Source organism: Pan paniscus, chromosome 6 (genome assembly GCF_029289425.2).
Source record: "Pan paniscus chromosome 6, NHGRI_mPanPan1-v2.0_pri, whole genome shotgun sequence".
Lineage (NCBI taxonomy): Eukaryota > Metazoa > Chordata > Mammalia > Primates > Hominidae > Pan > Pan paniscus.
The window spans coordinates 27870621-27890796 of NC_073255.2; the positions used below are offsets into that span (position 1 = coordinate 27870621).

The 20176-nt window shown below is 37.4% G+C and overlaps 1 protein-coding gene across 8 annotated transcripts in view; it reads right to left on the bottom strand.

Annotated features, from left to right (window-relative positions):
- Positions 1 to 19681, bottom strand: part of HYCC1 (hyccin PI4KA lipid kinase complex subunit 1) — a 119605-nt gene extending 99924 nt beyond the window's left edge. For 4 of the 8 annotated variants that reach the window (XM_055115761.2, XM_063605637.1, XM_014345611.6 and 1 more), the window contains exon 1: positions 19408 to 19673. The gene's annotated coding sequence lies outside the window, so the exon portion shown is untranslated. Of the gene's footprint in view, positions 1 to 19057; positions 19218 to 19407 lie in introns of those variants that run through there. The other 4 variants (XM_055115762.2, XM_003807949.6, XM_055115758.2 and 1 more) reach the window with 4 other exon arrangements.
- Positions 19682 to 20176: the final 495 nt, after the last annotated feature.

The window sequence follows — 20176 nt, forward strand, 5'->3', positions numbered from 1 at the left end:
ATTTACCAAGCTAAACATTTCACAAACTGTACATTTTTCTGTGTGTATATTATACATTAGTAACACCAGTCAGCCCTGGGTCTCTTATCTTCCACTTGATAGAGATCAAATGGGAGCCCTCATTGTATAGCTGAGCTCACATGGACACTCACTTGTTTAGCACGCATGCAAGCTCAGAATAAAATTGTTCCTCCCCAAACTTCTCTGTCTCCTGCAGAACTCAAAAGGGAGTCTATGACATGCCTCCCTACCCTGAAACTTTCACAGTCTCACCACCACTGTCTGCTTTAGGTCCACCAGGACTAAAGTCATTATTCCCTTCATCTCTGTTTATGTCCAGCACCACAAGAAGCTACAGACACCTAGATGACACTCATCTCACACACTAGTCATCATAACTCTTTGTACATCTTCTGTTTTGCTCCCATCTCCCATCCCATTCTAATTCTGAAAGGACGATATACTTCCATGTGTCCTCTGGAATTTACAGTCTATTACCAGCAAAATCCTCTACATCTTCAACAGTTCTTCAAATGTTGCTTTCTTCTTTTCATGAGACACTAGTTTCCCTGCATGCAACCTTACCAAATAGTGACTGCATTCCTCACACATCCCTGAAACAAACCACTGGGCTTAGAGGTAAAGTAGGTGTTTTCCTTTCTTCTTACTACCACTCAAGATCATTCTCTTCCTCCTTCAACCATCCACCCAAAGCTGCTTTGAAACTCTATCACCATCATCTATCAATCAATCCACCCCACGCCCTTGCCCTGCTCGGTCCCTCCCCTTCATTTCTGGATGATCTTAGCTCCTAGCTCACTGTCATGCTTTCAAACAACTCCTGCTTAAATCTTGGTGATTTTTTTTTTTACCTGAAGTCTTAATTCCTAGAAGTCTTAATTCCTAGAATTCTCCTCCTACAATATTTTCTTCCTCCCTGCCTCAGCTACTCAATCCTATGATCAAAGTCTATGATCATAGCCTAGACCACCTGTTTTCAAACATTTGGGTTAGGGACTCTTTATACTCTTAAATATTAAGCCAACCTGAAAGAACACCCAATGGCCAAAGCTGGAACAATCCGAGCAACAGAACAAATAATGTAGTACTGCATTATAACCCAAAGTATAAAATAAACATACATGAGGCCATACTCATATAAATAAATGATTAAATAAATAAGAGAATAGGAGATAAAGCTTCCTTACGGAAGAATTCCCAGTAACAGATGTAGACACTATCTCTTCCAGGAGGTAGAGCTTAGTCCTAGCTCCCCCGTTGAGAGTGCACTGGACATAGCTATTCATTTGCAAAAAAAGAGAGTATGGAAAGAGGAAAAGAGTCACTGTATAGTGGTGAAACCGGGCAAGCACTGCCTTGATCAAAGCTAATGTCAACACGACGTCATGTGAATATCAAGTACCATTCAATATGATTACAGACATGAGCCACCGTGCCTGGCCCCTGGTAAGTTCCTTTTAACTATAAAAGTAAGAATATCTTTAGAAGAGAAAGTATGGCTGGGTGCGGTGGCTCACGCCTGTAATCCCAGCACTTTGGGAGGCTGAGGCAGGAAGATCACTTGAGGTTAGGAGTTTGAGAAAGCCTGGCCAACACAGTGAAATCCCTCTGTACTGAAAATACAAAAATTAGCCAGGCATGGTGGCATGTGCAGGTGATCCCAGGTACTTGGGAGGCTGAGATAGAAGAATCGCTTGAACCCGGGAGGCAGAGGTTTCAGTGAGCCAGGATCACACCACTGCACTCCAGCCTGGATGACAGAGTGAGACTCCGTCTCAAAAAAAAAAAAAAAAAAAAAAAAGCAAAAATATATGAACATTAAAAATGAATCCTGAAATATCAATGCATTATGTAGGAAAGAGAACAATGGAATTCTATAAAGTATAGGATAATTTTTTTTATTTCAACTTTTATTTTAGATTCAGGAAGTACATGTGCAGGTTTGTTACATGGGTATACTGTGTGATGGTGAGGTTTGGAGTACTATTGTAGGATAAGTATTTAAAGAAATAAAAAATTAAAAAGCCAACAGTGTTTCCTAGCTGACATAAGCTTTTCTTTGTTCTTACCACGTACAGTACAATTGTAAAAAAAAAAAAAAAAATTCTTTCCATTAGCCCTGGGCTTCAAGATGAGTAACAGTTCTGACTAAAGGTATCAGTAAAGCTTAGATAGGACAAAAAGCAAACTGGCCACAAAATGATTTAAAAACTGTTTCTCTCTACCAGCAAGCAGCAAGAGGCTCTCTACAAGTTGCTAACCCACCCCCACATTTCATATCTAATATGTAACCTATTAACATCTATGCCAAAGACTTGATTATATAACTCTGCAAGCTTTATAAATCTAATAAGACATCTCTAGTAATATTCAAAATATACTTGCATTTGTAAAAACTTTATTCTTCTCAAAGATAAAAGAGACAAAATTAAAATACATGTTTCCTGCTGTGTAACTAACTTCCTATTTTTGCCAAACATGTTCCGGAGCAGAATATTTAAAATTACATTAGAAGGCTTGCCAGGAGTCTATGTAGTATTTCACTAGCCCAATTAGTCTGTATAACATTAATTTTTTATATTTTCAATGTACAATAAAACCTTTCTAAGTCAAATGTCTTATTCTTCAATTCCCACATTATGTTATTAATAACAATTACCAAAATTTATCTTTTAGTGTTGTCATCAGAGACATATAACATTTTAATTATTTTATAAGAATATTTTTAAAGTATTTGTAACTTTCACTGTAAAACTCTAAAAATTTCCTTATTCCTACTATTTTTTACATCATCCCCTTCACCATTAAGCACTAACTACAAACTACTATAAAACTTTTTATAACCATTTGTTTTATATATCATTATGAAGCTTAAGTTTCTATAAATTTATAGAGCAACCAAATTTCTATAAATGGATTGTGACACATCACGAAATTTTAAACTTCTCTCCTATGCAATGAGGCCATTGCTGTAGTTAAATTAAGCGCTACCAGAAGATTATCAAGAATTCCTGGGTGAATTTCAGGAAAACAGAACGGAGAGAAATGTTCAGATTATGTTACAGAATAAAATTAATTTAATTTTAGGATTTTGCTGCTTAGAAACTGACCAATCAATTGTGAAGGAGGAGAGTATATGTGCTGTCGCTTAAAAAGAAGTGTTGTTGATGCCTCACTGCCTACCTAGGTCATCAAGTAAATAAAGCTGCCTCTCAAGGCACCAGGAGAAGTAATATAATTCATAGTAAGAGAGGTTTGGGAAGTCTTTCCAAAGGCCTATTACTTAGGCCTATTTTCCCCAAAAATCACAAAACAACTGTCTGATTATCAAGAATAGAACATAGGTTTTTACTCTATAAAATGGTTTTTGGCTAAACCATCTTTTGCCTACCCCAAGGACAAATAAGATCATGTTGGGATATCAGTGTGCTGTGGCAACCAGCCCAGTGTGTTTCTGTTGGAAAAGCTAGAACAATTAGAAGGTAAGAAGTTCTTTCTTCTCATTTCCCATTTCTATCTTCCTGTTCTTCTCAGATCCTCCAGGACTTCAGACAAGATCAGGCACGTTCAAGGTGGTATGGTCATAGACAAGATCCTCCAGGACTTCAGAAGAACATTTTTTCCAGGGAAAGGATATCTGATTTGGACTCTAATAAGAGAAGTTAGGAAGAACTATTTTTTAATAACCATGTTGACCAAAAGAATGCAGCAAACACAATGCTATGAAACTTCTGAGGCCAACAGTTACTGCTCTTGGATTTCTATTGCAAATATTCTCCCTCTTTTTTGAGCCAGCATTCAAATAGCCTTGACTAAGATCATGTACAATTTATTAACAATTTAGATTTCTTTTAGATAAGAGGAGACAGAATGGTGAGATCTCTGGGAACCATGGCACTACAATGAGCACTTCTTATTGACATTAACATAGCACATGACTCAGTGGTTCAACATTTTTTAAATTTTTTTTCAAATAAAAATTATATAACATAATTTTTAAGTTTTAAACTGTATTAGTAACTACAGGCAAATTTCAGTCCAGATAGTATAAGCATAAGTAACATACAGCAAGTATCTAATAAATATTTATTGAATAGAAGAATAAATTTCACCCTTTATAATGCCCGTCAAATTTACCATCTGCTCTCCATCTCCACAGCAACGCCCTGAGTCTGGGCCCTTATTTCCTCTGCATGTGCTGATCACACAGCCTTCTGGCTCCTGATTTCTTCCCTTCTCCAGTGCACCATGCATGTTGCTGCCATATAATCTTGCCGAAACTTCTTTTCTCCTGAACACACCATGACATCAGACCTCACAAATCTTCTACATCAAACTTTCCCTAAAATATGGTCATAATTTACCTATCCAAATTTTACTTAACACTATTCTCCAAAATAATCCATGCCACTCCAGGCTCCATGTCTTTGCCTGTGCTTCTCTTCTCTACCTTCCTTTCACTCCTCAGCTTTTACACCCTACCTAGGAAAAACTTGGGGCTCTTATTAAAGAAATGCATGCGTTGGCAAGGTAAGCTGCCAGGAGAGAACTGGCACTGCATCTGTGAACCAAAACAGCATCATCTGATTATTTTAAAGATTGATTGATGCAGATAATCTTGACTTAGAAAACCTCTTATTAGAATGTTATAAGAAATCTTAAAAGTCCATTAATATGTATTTCACTAAATATAAAAATATCACAAACAAATTATTTTACATTTAATATTGGGTAAAAATCTACAAGAGCAGTTATTGCTGAAATAAAGCTTTCCAAAATGTTCGCACCACCTTTTACAAAATATAATTACAGCACATACTAAGTGATTCAAGTATTACCTCAGTGAATCAAACTTCAGTAAGCCCTGATAACTAACATACAAATGGTAAAGTTTATGTTAACAGATTTTAAGAGATCGGTGTAAAAGTGCCGAACTATAATAATTACCTCAATCACATTCATTAACATGATTATCACACAATTGCATATTAAATAACATGGTGATTAGAAATGCTTTCTACATATTCACTGAACAGGATGTCAAGTCGACAGCCCGTTCATATAATTTATCCAGACAGTAGGCTGGGCAGAGTCAGAGTAAGAACAAAGAAACAGAAGTAGCAAAAACAAACATAGAATGGGAGGTCATATATGCAAAAAGTCAATACTAGTATATGTTCAAATTGCAACATTAATAATTCAGCAAGCCCTTGATTGCCTACTGAGTATAATGCAAAGTGTTTCTATTAGTTTGCACTATTAGCAAACGAATAGTAAAATATGATCTGTGTCCTCAAGGCAATTGTAATCCAGATGGCAAAGGAAAAGCAGGGAATAGACGAGAGGAAAATAAGTCAAGGTAGCACCTTACATTTTCTAGAGGAATAATTGCAAGGGCAATCATGAGAAAATTATCAGAAACACAAAATCAACAATGAAAAGTTTAAAACAAGGGTTCTGCTCACTATGCAACTATAAAAGATTATAAAAATTCCACCAAGAAAGAAAATAAAACATACACAAAAACTATCAACACCTAGGTAGAAAACTGATCTCCCATCCCTGCTAATATTTTTCTTTACGGGAGATTTTTTTAAATGGCCGCACTTAAATCTTTTCCACATAATTAAAATAAATAATCATCCTTCTCACTGCTGCTATCCCACTCTTCAAAAGAAAATACTGTTAACTTTATATTATTTCAAACCTTTTTCTACACATACACTATATAATCAGCAGTTCTGAAAACTCTCTACTCTTAAAAATATTGAGCAGTATATCTAAACCAAAACAAAATATATCTCCTCAACCAAGAAAAATATATCAACCAAATAATATATTTATATAGATAGGTACCTATCTATATCTATATAGATATCTGCTCAACCAAACAAAATATATCTGTTCTATCAAAACATGTACATATGTATACATACACATATACACATACATGTATACATAGTCCATTTATATTTTGATTTTAACATAAAAATACAATCATATTCTAACAAAACTTGATTATTTTTCACCTAAAATATCATGGACATTTTTTAAAAATATGTGGTACACTATTACTATTATATTTACGACCTTCAACAAATGATCTCTCCTGTTATTTAGTCCTTTGTATAGTCCTCCTCCACATCAATGCTGGAATTGGCAAAGTGACATGTTTTTGCCAGTGGAATTTAGCAAGGTGCTGCAAGGAGAGACTTAATAAGAGCTTCCACCTAGGGCCTGTCCTCTTGAATAATCCCTCTTAGAAGGTAACCACCATGCTACAAGAGCTGAGGGATAGACATCTGCATAAGAAGCCACATGAAGACAGACCTCGGAGGACAGCAGAAAAAAAAGGCTTTCCTTGTGAAAATTTAACTAACTACTTGACAAAGTTAAAGAAGTTTTTTTTTTTTATCAAAGGACTTTTCAGAGCCTTTAATATGCTAAATCTGTATTATTAATCTCTAAGAAAGGCATTTGGAATGAAATATTTTCCTAAATGTATTTGACCATGGGATCCTTTGCTGTCCATACACAACTGGCATCATTGGGAATATGGTCTGGAAAACACTCAATGTGACCAAATGTGTCATACATAGCAATGGTAGATGTCCATAGATAATGTTGTGATAATGACTAACATTCCTCAAGCACTTACGTTTCTGGCACTATGCTAAGCGATTTATTGGAATTTTAATTTAGTTCTCATAGCCATCCTAGCTGGTAAATTAACATAACCTCTATTTCACAAAAAAGAAAGCTAACACTTAAAGAATTAACTTGCCCAAGATCACACACTACCAAAGTGGTTAAGTTGGGGTTAGAACCCATGCAGCCCAATTCCAAAGACCCCATTCTAATCACCATGCTATCAGCAATCCCTACCCGTGGCACCTAAAACAGTTCAAAACCTTTCCCTTGTCTCATAAATAATTTACTCTGGTTTACTCTTTTCTTCTTCCTAATATTTTCATTCTAAATTGAAAAGTAGGATATTTTCATTTTAAAATAAATTGCTAGGGAAAAGTAAATTATTCAGATGATTGTGTTTGGCAGCCAGGTTGAGAACTATAGGGTAGTAAAAGAACATGGTAGGGTACTGGAGAAAAAGTATTCAATTTACTTAGACTCAGCTCTGCCACTTGCTAGCATGTGGTTGCAGTATTTTTCTCAGTTGGAATGAAGGAAAAGAAAAAAGATGAGCAAAATCTATCAACTGGTATTTACCACAGTGCCTACATACTGGTAACAAGAGTGATCCAAAAACATGGGTGTGACTGAAGTTGAAATGCCAAAATTAGACCAAAATTCTTATTCGCCCCTAAGTCAGAGGTTTTCTGTTTGGTTTTGGTTTCCTTTGCTTTACGGCAAACATTTTTTTTTTTTAAATTCTGGGGCTGAGACCTTTGTTCAGTTCTCTAATTTAGTTTACCCTACTTTCAGAACTCTGGGAAAACTGCCTCCAAACAATGAAAGAGCAAATGTTTTGCTTTTGTATATGTTTGAAATTTTCTCTTCACAAAGTATCTCAAAGCACTATAAAAATTGACTGAACACAGCACTACTTGATATACAACTCAATTAAAAATGTCAAGAAGAAATAATGGTAAAAATTGTATATATATATATATACAATTATATATATATATATAGTTTGCGGCTACAGCATGTAATGAAAAATGCTGAAAAACCACTGTGGCAACTCAGTATGACTAGTTGATGATCAAAGGGTACAGCAACTACCACAGCAATGGGCATGTAAAAGACATACTGTTTTGCCCCTGTTGACTATAACACAAGTAAAATAATGTGACTAAGATTATACACAAGCAATTAGCTCAAATCAACATCATATTAAAAAGTATTTTATTTAGTCTTCCCCTTCCATTTTCTACCACGAAGAAGCAACCAGGGAGAGGCTCTTGAATACCTAGGAACACAAATACCCTGTAAACACTTTCTCCTTGCCAAACTAAACAAATTCAATTTAATTAAGGAATTAGCCAGTTGCTTGCCATTGGCTGTATTGGGAAAGGTGAAGGAGGAGGCAAATAGTTATTACTTTCTTCATTAAGCTATCCAAATTTTTCTCTTCCATGTCTTACCTAGGGGAAGTATATAAATTTTTGAGGCTTTGACATTAGCCTTGGCAAACTATTTCTTGGGAACAGGCAAATTAAGGGTATTTGAGATTTTGCTACATCCAAGTATAAAAGCCATCTATATTTGTTTGCTAAGGCTGCCGTAACAAAGTACCACAGACTGGGTGGCTTAAACAACAGAAATTTATTTTCTCACAGTTCTCTAGGCTAGGAGTCTAAGATCAAGATTCAGGAGGGTTGGTTCCTTTTTAGAGCTCTGAGAGAATAGTTTCAGGTCACTCCCTATGGCTTATAGATGGCGGTCTTCTCTCTATGTCTTCACATTGTCCTCCTTCTATACAGCCTATCCAAATTTCCTGTTCTTACAAGAACACCAATCATACTGAATTAGGGCCCATCCTAATTACCTCATTTTAACTTAACTGCCTCTCTAAAGACCCTATTTCCAAATGATGCTACATTCTGAGGTACTGGGGGTTAGGCCTTCAACTTATGAATTTTGGATGGGACACAATGCAGCCCATAATACCACTAAAGCTGCAGTAAGCTAGGGTTCAGCAACCAACCTGGCTCTTTTTTTTTCTTATATTAAGGTGGTTAAATATCATCCATTTACTCATAAACTATTAAATGCCAACTATGTCCTAGATACTAGATTTACAAAAATGAATACGACATAGCTGACTTGGGATTCACAGTCTATTAGGAGAGACAAATAAACCTAAAACAGCAGACATGAGTGTGCCTTAAGTCCTTTTAAAACAAGGTAAATCAGAATATAAACAATAAAATAAAATAAATAAATGCTATGAGAAAAAATGAGGAGGAATGTAAAAGAAAGCCCAATGTAAACATTATCTTTCAATCATTTTGCTATCAATAACCCCTCTTTCCTCTCTCCCAAACATAACAGCATATGGAAATATGGTTTCCAAAGCACAGCTCTACTTTGATTCCTTAAAGTTCTTTGCATTCTAAGTGCTTTCCTTTTTACAATGTTGGGGACAAAGAAAGACAGAAATGTTAAGAGAATCAAATTCCAACTAAGTTGGGAGTTAATGTCTTAGAGGGAGTCGCTGCCCTTTAAAATGTTCGAATGAGACTTTCAACCTTTAATGAGGTCTGCCAATAGAGGCTCAGATGTTCAATAGAAAATAGTAGGGCAAAGAGGGAAGTGCAATGAGAAAATGTAAGTAAACACAGTTAATGGTGGTAATGTGTGCTAATAGGGCCATAATAATAAAAACAACAGATCTTGACTGTACAAAATTCTATTTGATTCTCCCCAATCAGAAACTATGTGGATATTATGAATATAGTTGTTTTTCTTGGTTTAAAAACATTATAGTAAACAAAGCAGAAATAAATAGTTCAGTATGACCATGCTGATTCATATTAACTGGGCTAAGAGTCCATTTGTTTTAGCAGAGGCTGAATTATAAAATTATTTTTAAAATAAAGTTTTCAATAATACTGTCTTATACTAGTATAGCAGAATGTAACCTAGACGTTGTTTTGTAGCTGAATGTGAGGCTAAAATTAGCAGAGCAAAAATTTCTATCTTGGTTCCTCCCAAAGTAATTGAAAGTCCTATAAGATTGTTTAATCCCTAAAGTATTTTAAGCATTTCTTTTTCAATTACACATTGTTTTTGAAGAAAGGGTTTATTATAAAAACCAAACATCTGCTTAGACCCTTTCACCAATAACTAATTCCTGATTGATGAAATCTAAATTCAGTAAATCACACTGTATTACAATAAATTCTTTGGAGCTCTATAATCTGGTGACATGGAGAGCATCTGCTCTAATTACCATCTTGTGACTAGCTCAATATGATTTCCATGAAGAGGCTGGCCTTTCTGAGGTGCAACCTAAAATTGTATGACATATTTGAAGTTCTCATAGTGAAAACAACAAGTTTTAGTCTTATTTTTCTTTACATGCTTTTTCTTGGCCTGTCCTTCCTTTCCTCTCAACCCATCATTATCATGGGTAAAAAAAAATCTCATCTCCAAATAACAGCAATTGTTAAAAATTAGATATTATAAGTATAGTAGGGAAGCTTACTAGAAGGATTCCCTTTATAAAAACATTTTAAATAAAAATATAGTCAACACAAATTACAGCAAGCATAATTAGGATTTCTCTTCTACTGCTTTTTTTGTTCTGTTTTGTTTTTGAGAGGGAGTCTCACTGTGTCACTCAGGCTGGAGCGCAATGGTGCGATCTCGGCTCACTGCAACCAGTGCCTCCCGGGTTCAAGCGATTCTCCTGCCTCAGCCTCCTGAGTAGCTGGGACTACAAGCGCGTGCCACCATGCCCGGCTAATTTTTTGTATTTTTAGTAGAGACAGGGTTTCACCGTGTTAGTCAGGATGGTCTCGATCTCCTGACCTCGTGATCCGCCCGCCTTGGCCCCCCAAAGTGCTGGGATTAAAGGTGAAAGCCACGGCGCCCGGCCTCTTCTACTACTTTCTACAAGCAGAGGAATCCCACCTATATTCCTCTTATAAGCCCCCAGTGTTTTAATATAGCTCAATAAATAAAGGAAGCAACATGGCATAATGAAAAGAATGCTGACTCTGGAGTCCAAAAAACCCGGGCCAATTTTCAACAAGTTACTTAAACTTTCTAAGTCTCAGTTTCCTCAACTGTGAATGATAGATAATAACATCTATCTTTTAGGGATGTTTTAAGGATTAAAAATAATGCAAATAAAGCACTGGCAAACAAAAGGTACTCAATGAATGATACCTCTAAGTATCACTAACAAAATATTAATCATTTGGACAACTGAGAATGTATTTTACGATCTTATAGTTCTGAAAAGAGGGGGCACAGGAGTAAGGCTTCATCAGATTCTAATGCCCTAGTTACTCCATCCTTATTTACTCTTCACTGATTAACTTTCTGATTTAGTAGCTTAATCTACTACCAGCACTTCCAGCTGCTCACCATCAATTTATTCCTTAACCCCTTTTACAGTATAAATTTGGGTCTCATCATCTACTCTCCATGACCTTATAAATGACAACTCTATCAGCTCTTTCTCTATGGTGGTTGTTCTTCTGTAACCTGAAGCAAGAGTCTTCCTTTCTGAAACTCTACTTCTTGACCTCACTGACTTGAATATTCTGGTTCTACCACCCATGTAACCATTCTTCCAATTTTCTATATTTCTCCAACAATCTATTTGATTTACACATTTTTATCTTCCCTTCTTCCCCCATCCATTTCTATAATATTTTCACCTTCCTCTCCATTTCCCTATCAGGACTCACTTGAAGTTTCATGATTTTCCAAAACAGTCTCTCCCTTCTCTTAACTACTAATGTGTACACTGCTGCGGGGGCTATTTGTCACCTTGTCCACTACTGTGACATATACTGATTAACAAATCAGCAGGAACCTTGAAATTTAGAACAAAAGAGCATGTATGTGTCTGGCAGGTTTAAGAGGGTCAGATTGTCCCTATAGGAAGGGAATGGGGAGTGCAGTCTGGGTGTGCTGATTATAACCAAAACCCTAACTGAATTAATTAAATGTTAATTTATATTTAAAGGGAGGGAACAGAAGAGTTCAAAAAGATAAATATAGAGTTTATGACTGCTTTCCCAATTTAAGCACTTTTTTTTTCTTTGAGATGGAGTCTCGCTCTGTGGCCCAGGCTGGAGTGCAGTGGCGCAATCTTGGCTCACTGCAAGCTCTGCCTCCCAGGTTCATGCCATTCTCCTGCCTCAGCCTCCCAAGTAGCTGCGACTACAGGCGCCTGCCACCACACCTGGCTAATTATTTTGTATTTTTAGTAGAGATGGGGTTTCACCATGTTAGCCAGGATGGTCTCGATCTCTTGACCTCGTGATCCACCCACCTCGGCCTCCCAAAGTGCTGGGATTACAGGCATGAGCCACCGCACCCGGCCAATTTAAGCACTTTTAAGGCTTACATTATTCTCTTAAATTTCCAAGCCTATACATCACTCAACATAATAGTAAATATAAATATTCCAGTAGCTAAAACCTAATTTTCACGGTACAGTTTAATAACTCATATATTATGTTTTCATTAAGTCAAGTACAAATGACAGAATTCTATGTATTTATATGAGAAAGCAACTAATGTTTGTCAACTATGAAAAGACTCTTTGTTCAAGAAAACGCACACCAAACATATATCACTTAACATTACTACTAAAAAGCTACCCTGATGCAAGGCTCACAACAAAAATAATTCAAACTAAAATGGAAAAGTACTGTGTTTCCAAAACTCTTTGATCTCTTGTATGTGGTACACTTAACATAACATTCTTACAAGGTACAAACAAGATTCAGGAATGCAAATTGATCTTGAACACTCAATGAATTAAAATGTAAATTATATTAAGTGCATTATATGAACAACAATTTTAAGTTCCCCCACCCTATCCCACCTCACTCCAAGATCACAGTATTTATTAAAATAGCAAAAGATGACACATCAACACAGAACAGAACAGTGATAATATAACAGGGTTACCAAAAATTAAAACTAAGTGTGCAAAGAGGAAAAATACTTAATAAGATGCTCAAATAAAATGATTAAATTTACTTCTCAGTAATATGGGGTGAAGAAAGAGTCCTAATTAAGAAAAACATTAGGGTACGGATTAGAAAACATGGGCTATTACATCAGATAGAAATTGAGTTTAAACTTTATGTACTTTATTGATGGTGAACGACTGTCTTAACCTCTGAGTCTCAGTTTATCTGTAGAATAGAAATAATAATCTTCACCTCACAAAGTTATATAGGGACTAAATGAAATTAATTATGCAAAATACTTAGTACACAAGCACATATTAAGATCTTTATAATTGTATTCAGTCCAAAAAGACCTAGACATTTTTAGAGCCAATCTATTTCAAATCTTCCAAGTAACAGATTAATTGCCAGAGCACATGCAAAAATGGAAACATGGAAAGCTTCTCTCTCAGTCTCTCTTTTTACAAAGCTGGCATATTCAGAAATCAAAACCTTAAAAAGGTAATACAAAAGGAATACTAAAGATCAATCTCATATAGCAAATCAAATATAGCACTATTTTAAAGAGATATGCTATTATCAAGTTGCCTTTATCCCTAAGACAGCAATTGTTTGATGAAAGCTACATGGAAATCTAACACAATTCATCAACCAATAGGTAAAAGAAGGAAAACTGTATGATCATCTCAAGGTACATTAAGAGGGCATGTAATCAAACTGAATATCTATCTTGGTTCCCCCTGAAAAGGCATAGAAGACTATTTCCTTAACATACCATAAATAAAAATTTTGAACACACAACTGTGAAACCCTAAAGGCATTTCCATTTAAATGAGAAATAAGCCAAGGATCCTCACTGTTCACTGCTATAACTTAATATTATTCTAGAAGTTCTGATCAATGTCCTAAGAAAAAGAAATAAGGATTAAGTGTTAGCAAGAAGACAAAATCATTTAACCCTTTACACATGCTATAATTTAGTTACCACAAAACACAATAAAAACTATCAGAATTAAGAGTTTCATAAAATGACCAGTTAGAAAACAGTATACGAGAATTAGCCATCTTTCTATGTTCCATCAGGTACATTTAATCCTCTTTATAAAATAATTTTGAAAGTTCCATTCCCAATAGAATCAATAAGTTTTAAAATATCAAAAATACCACTTGAAAAATGGGCAGAACCCACATGAAGAAAACTACAAACTATAAAATACATGAAGAAAACTCAAAACTACATCTTTGAGTCATAAAAGATGACTTCAATAAATGATAACACTGTATTAATAGAGATAGTACAACTTTCTCTAGAAAATTAACTCAGATATTCCAGTGAGGTTCTTTTAGGATCTTAACTGCCTTTAATGTAACATGAATAAAGAAATATATGAGAAATACTGAAAATGTTTTGAGAAAGACAATAATAAGTATTCACACAACCATTTAGTGAAATACATTAAAAACTCACAATAATTAAGACAGTTTGGAATTACTAGAGCAAAAAGAAATAGCCCAATTAAACTAAATAGAAAAACCTAGAAAAAGTCATATATCCATATCTATAGACAGACAGAGTATACACACATGATTTGGTATTTAAAAGCTCTGAAGACGATAACTGTTCAATAAACAGCATTAAAATAACTGAACCATCACTCTACGTTAAAATACACTGCAAACAGACTAAAGATGTAAATTTTTTTAAAAACTGTGAAATAAATATAAGGAAACAGAGGTGAATAGTCACATAATTCGGGAATGCAAGCCCCTTCTAAGTAGTGAGGTATCATAAAAGAAAAATTTGATAGGTTTAAACACATTAAAATGTTAGCAATCTGTTTAAAAAGAAAATTCACATCAAAAACAAAATTAAGATAAAAATGACAAACTAGGGAAATTATTTGCAATGTAATTTGACAAAGGCCTAATAGTTTGTATACATAAAGAGCTCTCATAACTTAGTTTTTAAAAATCTCCAGTATTATAATAGACAAAGGACACTAATAGGTATTTCATAAAGGAAATAAGTATCTCTGGGTGGAGACATTATAAGTGTTATTTACCATTTATGCTTTCCTGAATTTTTCAAATTTCCTACAATGATTATTATATTAGTAATTAAGAAACTATAGAATGTTTACAATAAGGCTGTGACAATAATAATAATAACCAAAATCATGCTAACATTGATATTTCCACTCTTTTAGGCTGCACCAAAATTAGGGATGCCTTTCCTCTCTAGAAAAGAATCATACTTTAATTCTTTATCACAATGAAAGAAATTTTCAGAACTCTAGAAGACAATCAGACAAAACTTTTCACTTCCTCTTTATTTATGACCAAGTTACAATGCCAAATAATATTTGGATAAGCTATTCTGTTTTCAGCCCCCTATGAAAGCCAAGAGTCAAGGCTGAGGAACAAGCCCTGGACTTCAGAACCAGCAGGACTCAGATTTTACCTATATCCAAATCCTGAGCCAGAAATTTTAAAAAGAAAAAAAAAAAAAGGTGGTGAGGTGAGGATAGGTATTACTTTTCTCAAGATAGAAAATGTGGGCCTTTGAGAACTTCTAGCCACAACTCTTCTCTGTCTCATTTAGGAGACAGAGGAATGATTTTATCCTCCAGTGTATTTAAAAGGCATATATCCAAAGGGCAAGCAAACAAGATTTCTTCTGAGCAAAGATACTTTAAATAGGAGATTTTCAAGTGTTAAATGTTCTTTTTCCTTAGTGCAGATATGCAGCCTAACTCTGAGAAGGGCAAAAAGACTCTGGCAGGACTTGGCTCTCAACAATAAGCAATAGTCAAACTGCTAATTCCATCTGCTCCCCTCCAAAAAATGACAAAGCATTACATGATGATGCCAGGGATCTCAGGCTCCATTTAAGGAATTGTTCTGAGGGGTATCCATTTTCACAATATTAAGATGCTCTCTAATTTTTTAAAGTACTTCAGAAGTACTTCAGGGAACCAATTTGGATACTATATGCCAACTTTGATGATGATAACAAAGAAATATACTGTCTTTAACATTATATTCTTAGAGATGTCGCTTCCAGAAATGTCTTCCTTTCTTACTAGCCAAAGCTCTGAATTCCATTCACTTCTATCTCCTCAGGGTCTTAGTTCCAATAATTATCTCATTTCCTGAATTGCTTAAGAATCTCTTCCTACTTGTCTCTACTCACTCTTTCCTTATGCATGTAAACAAACAAACATAACATTCCCTCAAACAATATCACTCTGCAATGGTTTTCAACCATGGCTGCACACTGGAATTACTTAAGAAACTATAAAAAAGTATCAATGCAAGTAATCAATAATGACACAAAGTAGACAGTGGTTTCCTGGGGATGAGAAAAAGATTATAAAGGCACATAGGAAACTTTTGGAGGTGAATATTATTTTGATTATGGTGATGGTTTTGCAGGTATAAACATATGTCAAATATCAAATTGTACACTTTAAATATATGTAGTATACTATATGTCAATTACACTTCAATAGAAAAGCTGTTGAAATAAATATTGATATCTGGGTTCAACACCCCCCCACACCAAATTGGTATAGGGATTCCCTCTGGAAAACAAAATTCTTTAAAGTTCCTGAGATTATTGTAAATTATTATTACATTATTGTAAATGCACAGCCAAGATTGAGAACCACTACTCAATGAAAGCTATAGCTATCATTTTCTCCCTTCTTTATTTCAGTTCTCTTGAAAAGTCTCACTTAAGCATGTCTACTTTATCACACCCATTCTTTCTCAATCTTGTGAAGCCTGGTTTCTGAACCACCACTCAGTTAAAACTGTTCTTGTTAAAGTTACCTATGGACTCCTGACAAATTCAGTGGTCACTGGGGCCCTCTCCTAACTTGACACCTCCTTACAGCATTCAAAATGGTTAACCTGTTCCTCCTCCACTGGAAAATCTCCCCACCCTTGGCATCTTTCCGGATGGTCCTCCTACCTTGCTAGCTACTATTCCTCTAACTTTCAGACAATTCTTCTTCCTACTTCTGCTATTTATGAGAGTCTGTTCTCTGGCTGCCACTTTCACCAGGCTAAAGGCTTTCCCTGAGTCATTTCATCACAACCAAATCAATATAGCTTCAATTCAACCCCCAATCATCTCTCTAATCCTGATTTTCACATCCATAGATACAAACATCTGTCTATATCTTCACCTGAAGTTCCACTGCTTCCTCAAATTCAAAATAGCCAAAATAGAATTTATCATCTTCCTTCCATTTTTGTGTTCCTCATTTCCATCAACAGAACCCCAAGTCAAACCTTCACAGTCCTGAGTCCTCCTTTCTTCTCATAGGTGATTAGGATCTGTTACTTTTTCCCTCACTCTGCCACAGTAAAGGTCTAAAATACAAATCCAATAAATGGCTTCTCATCTATCACGTTCAATCCAATCCCTTTAGCTAAGGATACCATTCCCTGATCTGGCCCTCTACCACCCTCACTATCTTCATCTGGCACCATTTCCTACTAACCCCTGCATTCAAGCCATATCAATGTCAATGTTATTGACTTTGTCAACTGCCAATGTCAATTGACACTGACTCGTCATTGTCAATGACTTATCTAAATTGCCACAGTTTCTCAGGCCTCCTTGCCTTCTCAATTACTATATCCTCCTCTTGGGAAGTTACTTACCTCCTGCACTTGGCAAAATTATATTATCCTTCACAACTTGGCTGTGTGCTCCCAACTCCACCTACACTCAAGGCAAGTTAACTATCTCCTACTCTAAACTCTCCTACTACACCAGGCATATCTCTATTCCCACTGACTACATAGTATTATAATTGTTAATTTACTGTAATGTTACTAACATCTTGTACATTAGATAGTAAACTCCTTGAAGACAAGAGCTATGACATTCATTTCTGTATCCCTAGTACCTACTCAGTCTGGAAGAGTGAAAAAATAAATTTATGTTTGATATAATTTCAATCATTTATAAAATATAAACGATACCCCAAAATAAGTCTTGAATACTAAGACTTCTTAAAATTTCTTAAGATCCATTATAAAATAAATATTAGGCAACAGGATGCTGAATAAAACAGTACATATATTTAAACTCACTGTCAAAAAGACACCAGTCTAAAAAATACAACCCAGAGCAAATTTCATAAAACAGAAATACAACAAAGAAAGGAAGCAGAGCAAGGATAAACGCTGACCCAGCTAATGCCTTATCGGGTGTCTGTATCCAGGTACTGATAATGCCGATGACTAAGAAGGTTTCTAATCCTTCTAATCCCTCATGGTAATTTCAATAAATCGAATCAGGATAAACGAGCCAAATCCAGAATTTGTTTCCTAAATATGTGATGCTTTTCCCCCTTGCCACTTGGTTTGATTGAACTGATTATTTGAATAGCTGACTTTGAAGCTACTATTGGCCAAGCAGATCTTAAATGTTTTTCCTTGTCTTTGCCTGCACTTCAAAAATATGGTGGTTTAGACTACTATTCATCCTGTAAACCTTAAAATGTATTCACCTAAAGAAAAAAAATACTTGGAAATGTCGGGGGAGGTGGGGTGCCTGTGGATGTTAGCAGTAGAATGTTCTCATGGAAAACAAGCCTCCCAGTCTTTCTGACTTTATGACAACAAGATTTGAAAGCTGAAAACCTCAAACTGTAAAGTGTTACATGAACCAAAGAGGTGGCCCACCTGCTCCAAAAACTACTGTGTGATCCAAGGATAAATAATTTGCAAAAGGTCAGCTTGGCCCTACTGCCTGTAGGGCAGTCTCTGAGATAAGGAGTAGCTGCCGGTGGAACAAATTCCCCCTACCTGAAGAGCGCCGCGACTGCCAGGCTTGTGATAGTGTATTTCTCAGAGAGCAGATTCTGTGCAGTACTAAACCACTTAGGCAAAATTAAAATCTTTCAGGAATGTCTAAACTCACAAAGCACACATGTGCAAGCTGACGGGCAGACAGCAAATTTCGGGGAAGCGTACAAACTTGGGGGTGTTTTAATGCAACCATTTTCAGCCAAACCCCCGAGGATTCCCGAGTATGTTAAAATAAGCCTCAGGAGAGGAATAACTCATAGAAAGAAGGGGCAAGGGCTCAAGAAGAGATCTTCAGCGAAATAACCAAGGAAGGAAGCGTGGCTGCTGTCTGAACCTCTCCGCCCTGCAGGGGACCAAAGACCGACTCGGGCCAACGCTGCTCTCCAAGGGGCGGGGGCGGGGGGTCGACAGTGACCATTGTGGCCACCAGACCGGACGGACAGTGGCGGCCTCGCCGAAGTAGAGGGCGCGAGTGGGAGAGGAGGCAGAGGCCGGAGCATCCGCCGCGGCAGGGAGGGGACGGGGGGCTCCCGCCCCAGGCCCACCCGGCAGAGGGGCGGCCGGTGGGGCCGAGGCGGCGGCACCTGGGTCACAGCAGGAGGCTGGACTGCTCCTCGCCGGGAAGGAAAGACCCGAGTCGCGCGCACAAAGCTGCCGCCCTCCAGGCAGCGGGCAGGCTGCGCCCAACTTCGGGGCGAGCAGCCGCCGGCCGCAGCCCACCCGCCCGCCAGCCGCCCCCCGCGCCCCGCGCCGCCTCGCACCCACCCATGGCGCCTCGCGCGGGAGCCGTTACCCCCAGTGGAGCCGCGGCCCCAGGGACAAAGTCCCGGTCCTGTCCTCGCCGCCGCCTCGCCCCGGCTCCTCCCTGACAAAAAAAAGTTATCGGTTGCCGGACGCCCTGGGGGCCCGGCGTGGGTCTCTCGGCTGGACTCACCAGGGCGGCTGCCGGAGCTCCACCTGCAGGACCTCGACTCGTGAGGCTCTCAGCGACAGCGACGGAGGCTGCTCTGCTTCCTCCCGAGTAGCAGCACCACCTGCTCCCCTTCTTCCTAGCAGAACGGGTCCCGGTGAGCCATCTTCCCCCTCCTCTCACTGACTGACAACCCAGCCCGGAGAGCCACCACTGCCGCCAGCCTCTCTGACAGGCACGACGAGGGACCCGTCCTCAAACAGCCAACCACCACCGCCCCACGCCAGTTCAGCCTATCGCCGTCCTCCAGGGCGGGATCAGAACAACTTCTCCACCAATGAGAATCTTCTTCTGCTGGGCCTGGGGCGGAGCCATGAGGCGCCTTGAGTGGGCGTGGTCTGAGCAATGGGCGTTATCCGGGCGTCAGAGGGAAGTTGATTGACGGTAAGGTTTGCGGTGGCCGCTAGGCGATGACAATCAGCGAAGGTCTCTTAGATTCTGAGCCGTTAGGGCTTATGGCCTTCTCAGAAAAAAATAAGCCTTACCGGATGATGTGAAGGGTATCAATTTGTTTCTCTTTTGTGAGAAAAGAGAAACAAATTGATAATTTACTAGTCAGTAGGATTTACTTCCCTGTAATTAAATTCACAAGAATTTATCAAAATCTTATCAAATCCCGGGAGGAAAAAAAATTACGTTTTTGCAAAATGGAAATACAAACTTCCCCCTGACTACATCATTGCTTTTGGGCTTAGCCTGGAAAAAGTCAAATACGATGCCTCAGTTTTCTTTC